This window comes from Peromyscus maniculatus, chromosome 19 (genome assembly GCF_049852395.1).
Source record: "Peromyscus maniculatus bairdii isolate BWxNUB_F1_BW_parent chromosome 19, HU_Pman_BW_mat_3.1, whole genome shotgun sequence".
Taxonomy (NCBI): Eukaryota; Metazoa; Chordata; class Mammalia; order Rodentia; family Cricetidae; genus Peromyscus; species Peromyscus maniculatus.
In genome coordinates this window covers 29,247,458-29,255,581 of record NC_134870.1, presented here as the reverse complement: position 1 = coordinate 29,255,581, position 8,124 = coordinate 29,247,458, and positions in this window count along the sequence as shown.

Sequence of the window (8,124 nt, the reverse complement as noted above, 5' to 3'; positions counted from 1 at the left end):
AATCATTTACAAAAGTTATGCAGGGCCCCAAAGAAACCTTTGCTGATTTCTTATAAAGATTGACTTCATGTTTTTCCATTGGTTTGGCTATTTGTCCCTGTGCTTTATCCAACTTGGTTTCAACAATTCTTGCTCATATAAACCCTCCTCTTTCTCGCTGAACTATGAACCAAAGGCTGAGGGGCCCCCAACTGGATCAGGCCCTCTGAATAGGTGAGGCAGTTGATTGGCTTGATCTGTTTGGGAGGCATCTAGGCAGTGGTACCAGATCCTGGGCTCATTGCATGAGTTAGCTGTTTGAAACCTGGGACTTATGCAGGGACACTTGGCTCAATCTGGGAGGAGGGGACTGGACCTGCCTCGGGGGAGGCTTTGCCCTGGAGGAGATGGGAATGGGGGGGTGGGCTGGGGGGAAGGGGAGGGGGGCAGGAAGGGGGAGAACAAGGGAATCTGTGGCTATTATGTAGAACTGAATATTTTAAAATAAAGTAAAATTAAATTAAAAAAAGAATGACTTCAGCAGTAAATAGAATGAAGTAAATATTCAGAAGCTAGACAAATAATAATTGAGTCTCTGGCTTTTGAAAATGCTAATGCACAATGCAATAGGGTAATTAGGCTGTTAAAGGTGTGAGACCAAAATGAGCCATCTTAGAAATGCTTTCACCCAAAAACTAAGGCCTAAGATTTCTCCTTTTGGGAATAGGCCATTAGTTACTGAAACCAGTCAGTTCAGATTCCAGAAACCAGGAAGTGTAAAAGTACAGAGTCACAAGATAGTCACGAGGTAATGCCTGCCAGACTATGGAATGTCCTCTCCCTGGTTTCCAGGGTAACTGATCACAGAAATGCCTCCACCTGAGGGCAGCCAATGAGAAATGGTAGTGGGCAACTTCCCTTAGAAGTAATTTCTAGAAGTCCCTAGAAGCAAGCCAATCAGAATTGTATCCATACTAACACCCCTAAATGATGTAACCTTGTGACTTTTCCCTTTAAAAACTGAGCTTGCAGACAGGTGGGCGCTTCCTCCAGCCTCCACTGTGTTGGATGTATTGGACGAAGTCCCTGCCTAGGCTTGTATTGCTTTTGGATATCCAGAATTAAACCTTGCTTTTGCATTCCGGCATGCTTGTCTTTGGTGGTCTCTCTGGGGGTCACGATCTGGGCACAACAAAGGAAAGATCAGCACCTTTAGAGGAATGGATCTGAGATACAGTCAATATTGAACCTCATAACCATTATGATGCTTGGGTAGGAGAAGTGATTTACAGAGGTTTGAAGAAAAATCAAAATGTCAAGTGTTCCAATTGTGGTAACGAAGGTCACCTAAAAAGGGATTGTAAATGGGGCATTCCTAGAAACTGTTTTTTCTAAGAATAATCCCCAAAAAAAATGTCCCTCCCTTCTGTAGTATGCAGAAGGTGTGGCAAAGGCAGACATTGGACTAATGAATGTAGATCAACAAAGGACAGTCAAGATAACCCTTTGCCATTGGAAAATGCCTTGAGGGGCTTCTTGCAGGCCCCCATGTCAGAACTGGTTCAGTCCCTCCTGTAATCATGGAGGGAACTGCTTCTCAGAGCAATTAAAGAACCTAATACCTATTGTTAAAAAAACCAATACTGCTCTGAATGATAGAACAGCTATAGAAGAGAGAACAAAAAATTCAGGAGAAACCATAAATCAAAACTGATAAAGATTAGATTTGAACAAGAGAGACCTCTTGATTAGAAGAGATGATAGTTCATTAATCAGCATGACCATTCAAACTAAACTAACTTACATGGCTAACAAATGCTTTTCATTTGATCAGCAGATATAACTTGCCCAAAGAGAACCTCCCCAAAGTTAGTAAGGCAGGGTTTTGTTTTTGTCTTTCAGGAGAATGAAAGAATCCAGTTAAGGAAATCTGAAGAACACTGGACAAATTAGACATGTGAAGAAAAAGGGCAAACCATCAAAAAAGAATGTCCCAAGAAAAAGAATAATTTGTTCTATTGATATATCACATTTTCAATAGGATAAAATTTTATAAATCTTCCCAAATGTTTGTTTCTTCTTTTCTCTACAGACACATAATGCAAATGGTCTTTTTGTAGTCCCAGTCTAGTTAAAAATTAAAGCTAGCTTTGGAGTTGGAGTGTGGCTCTCTCCTTCTCTATACCCAAGCGTGCTTGTTAAAAGGAAAATCCAAAATCTCTGTCTTATATCAGAAGAGCCACCTAATATGGGACAGAAGAAAATCCAAATTTAGGGACTATTTTATTGCCACTATTCTCATAATCCTTTGGTTTTATTTTGACTCTTTAACAGCTTTTCTTAAGGTATAAATATTATCTCAAAATTTATAAGATTAATATATATTTTTAAAACTTTTTGTCATGATATTAATGGTCATATAGAGTACTAACTAATTCTGGAAAAAGGCTTTATCTAGCTTTCTGTACATGATTTTAGGTTTGAGTCTCTATCAGGTAACTAGGAATTAAGTTTTTGTACTCTGGATGTATTTAACAAATATTGATCCTTTAATCTTTTGAGATGTGCTGCATATGACATTTGAAATGTTTAAGTTTTCTGCAACGAACCATGACCATGCCTAACAGTGACCTTTGAAGTTTCCAAAAGGATGATGGGGCCCCACAACAGTTTCACCAGGAGTAAGATAACACCATTAAGTTGACAAACAATACCTAAAGATCAGCTTTGGACTACAAACTGCTCAGGACAATCTTGAGGTGGCTCAGTGATATGAGCCAGCCTCACAGACTACTCCAGCCAGGACTTGAGACAAGCCCTGCACTTTCCCATTATGCAGAGACTGGACAGCAAATGATACAGCTACTTCTCCCAGGACTTGACAATTAATCCAAATTTTTCTTTTCAGGATCCCCTAAAGATGCTGCTGCCCCCAGACAGCAGGAAGTAAATTTAAGAATGTGATACCCATATTCCCAAGAGGTGGGGTGGGTAGCTTTTGGTCTTTCAATGGGTTATGGATATCTGTCATTGTTTAGGGTGGTTGGTTACAAGTTGTTATTGGTAATGGTTAGGAAAAAAGCTGAACAAAGGAGTTTAGATTCAGGGTCCTTGTTTTGAAAAGAAAAAAAAAAGGGGATACAGAAATGATAGGATAAAAGGGTAGATTGTTGAATCTACTTTTAAAAAGCAACTACTAGTTTTAAATATTATACATTGATATGGATCTTTGTATATTGATGCAAAATTAAGATTATTTTTGTTAAAGATACTGTACATATGTTTCTAATCTTGTTCAAGGTATTGTACCTATACAGCTCATTTACTAATGTAATGCAAATTTCTAGTTCTTGAAAGTTATTATTACAAAATAATTAGGATATAAAGAAACACAAGTTAGTAATTACAATCAAACTTGTAGTCATATTAGGTATATTTTCAAGGTCAAAGAGAGATATATTTTAGATAGACAGGTCATATTCAAATACTTCAGAGATCTATAGAATATGACATTTAAGGTGTTTTAATAACATAGGTTCTTTTTTTTTTTATGACAGTGAGACATGTCTGCTTCTGGCAGCACCAATCTGCTTCAGAGAAGATCATGGGCATTGAAGAAATTCCATATGGAGCTTACTTTCTTTGTGGCAAAAGTTAGTCACTGGGCAAGAAAATGCCCTTGCCTTGACTGCTGACAGTATGCTGTCCAGATGGGACAAGCAGGACGTAAAAGAAAGGACTGGTGAACTTTGCCAAGACAAGGTAGGGAATCCCTTCAGAAAATTCTGCTTCACAGATAAGTCTGTCAGATATTAGGCCTGTAGGCCAAAGATGGATGCCCCATTGTTACAGAGGAAGCTTGTGTGACTGTCCAGGTAGCCAGATGTTTCTGTTATTTCTCACATTTTTGGAAGTGCTTATTTGTACTTCCTGCTTGCTCAGGGAGTATTATTTCTTTCTCAGGTCTCTGATGGAGTTGAAGACTTTATAGTTATAGTTATGTTTTCCTTGTTCCAGATTCAGAAAAGAAACTCACTAAAGAGATGTAAAATGTATAAGGTTAATACATTAAAAGACAATTTTGGTAATGCAAGTTAAAATAGAAAATGAATTAGGTACAATCTTTTGGACTCACCAAAACAGGATAGATAATGGAGTATTTTCTCTGAGTTGGTCAAATGTTTATGGACTAAGACATTGTTGATGTATTTATTGCCTGTATATATTATATATAGCCATTGGATTTACTTAGTTTTTCTTACATTAGTTATAACCTTTTTAAAATTTTAGACAAAAAGGGGAAATGTGGTGATATTTTGTTTGTTCTCTCACAAATAAAGCTTGCCTGGGGTTCAGAGTGCAGAGCCAGTCACTAGAGGCCAGGCAGTGGTGGCACACTGGGCCCTCCTTGTTATGCATAGCCTCTCTGGGCCTGTGGGTTGCAGCATGGTTATTCTTTACAGCTAATGTCCTGGGTGAGTACATACCATTTTTGCCTTTCTGGGTATGGGTTATCTCATCCAGGTTGATTTTTTTCTAGTTCTATCCATGCCTTTAAATTACATGATGTCCTTGTTTTTAACAGCTGAGTAATACTCCATTGTGTAAATGAACCACATTTTCCTTATCCATTATTCAGCTGAGGGGCATCTAGGTTGTTTCCAGTTTCTGGCTATTACGAATAAAGCTGCTATGAAAATTGTTTAGCAAGGTCTTTGTGGTATGATTGAGCATCCTTGGGTATATGCCTAAGAGTGATATAGCTGGGTCTTGAGTTTCATGAGGTCCCATTTATTAGTTATCAAACTTAGTGTCTGTGCACTGAAGTTCTATTCAGGAAGCTATCTCCTGTGCCGATGCATTCAAGGTTTTTTTTTCCACTTTTTCTTCTGTCAGGTCCAGTCTAACCGGAGTTATGCTGAGGTCTTTGATCCATTTGGACTTGAGTTTCGTATAGGGTGATAGGTATGGATCTATCTCATTCTTCTACATGCCAACATCCATTTTTGCCAGTATTATTTGTTGTATATGCTTTTTCCCCCATTGTATAATTTTGGCTCCTTTGTCAAAAAGCAAATGTCCACAGATATGTGGATTTACATCTGGATCATTGATTTGATTCCATTGATCCACCCTGTCTGCTTTTATATCAATACTATGCTGTTTTTATTATGATAACTCTGTAGTAGAGCTTGAAATCAGGGATGGCAATACCTCCAGAAGTTTTTTTTATTATACAGGATTGTTTTAGCTATTTCAGGGTTTTTTTGGATATAAGTTGAGTATTGTTCTCTCAATGTCTGTAAAGAATTGTGTTGCAATTTTTATGGGTATTGCATTGAATATGTAGATTGCTTTTGGTAAGATGACCATTTTTACTATGTTAATCCTACTGATCCGTGAGCATGGGAGATCTTTCCATCTTCTGATATCTTCTCCAATTTCTTTCCTCAAAGATTTGAAGTTCTTTTCATACAGGTCTTTCACTTGCTTGGCTAGAGTTACACCAATATATTTCATATTATTTGTGACTATTGTAAATGGTGTCATTTCTCTGATTTCTTTCTTAGCCTATTAATCATTTTTATATAAGAGGGTTACTGATGTTTTTGAGTTTTCCTTGTATCCAGCTACTTCACTGAAGATATTTATCAGCTGTAGAAATTCCCTAGTAGAATTTTTGGGATTGCTTATGTATATTATCATATCATCTGCAAGTAATGATACTTTGACTTCTTTTTTAATTTGTATCTCCTTGATCTCCTTTCCTATTTCTCTAGCTAGAACTTTGAGTACTATATGAATAGACATCGAGAAAGTGAACATCCTTGTTTGCCTGATCTTGATTTAATTTTGGTATGTGGTATATACCAAGACATTTGTTCATTTCTTTTAGGTTTTCTAATTTTGTGCAGTACAGGTTTTTGAAATATGACCTAAAGATTTTATGGATTTTCTCATTGTCTGCTATTATATCTCCTTTTTTGTTAATTTGGATATTCTGTCTCTACTTTTTAGTTAGTTTCGATAAGGGTTTGTTCATCTTGTTGATTTTCTCAAAGAATCAACTCTTTGTTTCATTAATTCTTTGTGTTATTATCTTTTTTCCATTTTACTGATTTCAGCCCTTAGTTTGATTACTTCTTGTTGTCTACTCCTCTTGGGTGTGTTTGTTTCTTTTTGTTCTAGAGCTTTCAGGTATTCTGTTAAGTTGCTACTTTGAGATTTCTTCAAATTCTTCATGAAGGCATTTTGTTCTATGAACTTTCCTCCTAGCACCACTTTCATCGTGTCCCATAAGTTTCCGTATGTTGTGCATTGATTTTTATTGAATCCTATGAAGTGTTTAATTTCTTTATTTTTTTCCTTGACCCAGTGGTAACTCAGTTGAGAGTTGTTTACTTTCTATGAGTTCCTAGGCTTTCTGTAGTTGGTGTTGTTGTTGAACTCCAACTTTAATCCATGGTGGTCTGATAACATATAGGGGTCATTCCTATTTTTTTTATATATATATATTGAGACTTGCTTTATGACCAAATATGTGGTCCATTTTGGAGAAGGTTCCATGAGGGTCTGAGAAGAAGGTATATTCTTTTGTGTTTGGGTTAAATGTTCTGTATACATCTGTTAGGTCCATTTGTGTCATAACATCTGTTAGTTCCATTATTTCTCTGTCTAGTTTCTGTCTGGATGATCTGTCCATTGGTGAGAGTGGGGTGTTGAAGTCTCCCACTATTACTGTGTGGGGCTTTATGTATGATTTAAACTTTAGTAATGTTTCTTTTATAAATGTGGGTGTCCTTGTATTTGGGGCATAGATATTCAAAACTGAGACACCATCTTGGTGGATTTTTTCCTTTGATGAATATGAAATGTCTTCCATCTCTTTTGTTTAAAGTCTATTTTGTTAGATATTAGGATAGCTACACCAGCTTGCTTCTTAGGTCCATATGATTGGAAAATCTTTTTCCAATACTACTCTAAGGTAATGTCTCTCTTTTATACTGAATTGTGTTTCTTGTGTGGATTGTTTTCATACCCATTCTGCTAGCCTATGTCTTTTTATTGGCAAACTGAGTCCATTGATATTGAGAGATATTAATGATCAGTGGTTGTTAATTCCTGTTATTTTTGTTGTTGTTGTTGTTGGTGATGGTTGTGTATATATTTGTGTATGTGTGGTGGTAGTGTGTGTGTGTGTGTGTGTGTGTGTGTGTGTGTGTGTGTGTGTTTTCCTTCTTTGTGTTTTGTTGGTTTGAGATTATCTATTGTTTTTCATCGGTGTAGCCAATTTCCTTGGGTTGGAATTTTCCTTTTAGTACCTTCTAGGGGGCTTGACTTATGGATAGATATTGTTTAAATTTGACTTTGTGAAATATCTTGTTTTCTCCATTTATGATTAGTAGTATGGGTTGGCATCCATGGTCTCTTAGAGTCGGCAAGATGTCTATCCAGGCCCGTCTGGCTTTTAGAGTCTCCACTGAGAAGTCAGGAATAATTCAAATAATTCTGCCTTTATATGTTACTTGGCCTTTTTCACTCACAGTCTTTTAATATTCTTTATTCTGCATGATTAGTGTTTTGATTATTATATGGCAAGGGAACTTTTTTTTCTGGTCCAGTCTATTTGGTGTTCTATAAGCTTCTTGTACATTTATAGGTATTTCCTTTAGGTTGGGAAACTTTTCTTCTATGAATATATTTTCTGGGCCTTTGAGCTTAGAAGTTTCTTCTTCTTCTATTCTTATTATTCTTAGGTTCAGTCTTTTTATAGTGTCCAAGATTTCCTGGATTTTTGTGTGAGGGATTTTTTTAGATTTAAAATTTTCTTTGATCAATGAATCTATTTCCTCTATTGTATCTTCATTGCCGGAGGTTCTCTCCTCCATCTCTTGTATTCTGTTGGTGATGCTTGCATCTGTAGTTCCTGTTCACTTACCCAGTTTTTCCATTTCCAGAATTCCCTCAGCTTGTGTTTTCTTTATTGCTTCTATTTCTATTTTCAGGTTTTGAACACTTTCCTTCACCTGTTTGTTTTTTCTTTGATTTCTTTGCTTTCTTCAGTGAATTTATTGATTTTCTCCATTTTTGTTTGACCTTCCTCAATTTCTTTTTAGAAAGATTTATTCATTTTTACATGCATTG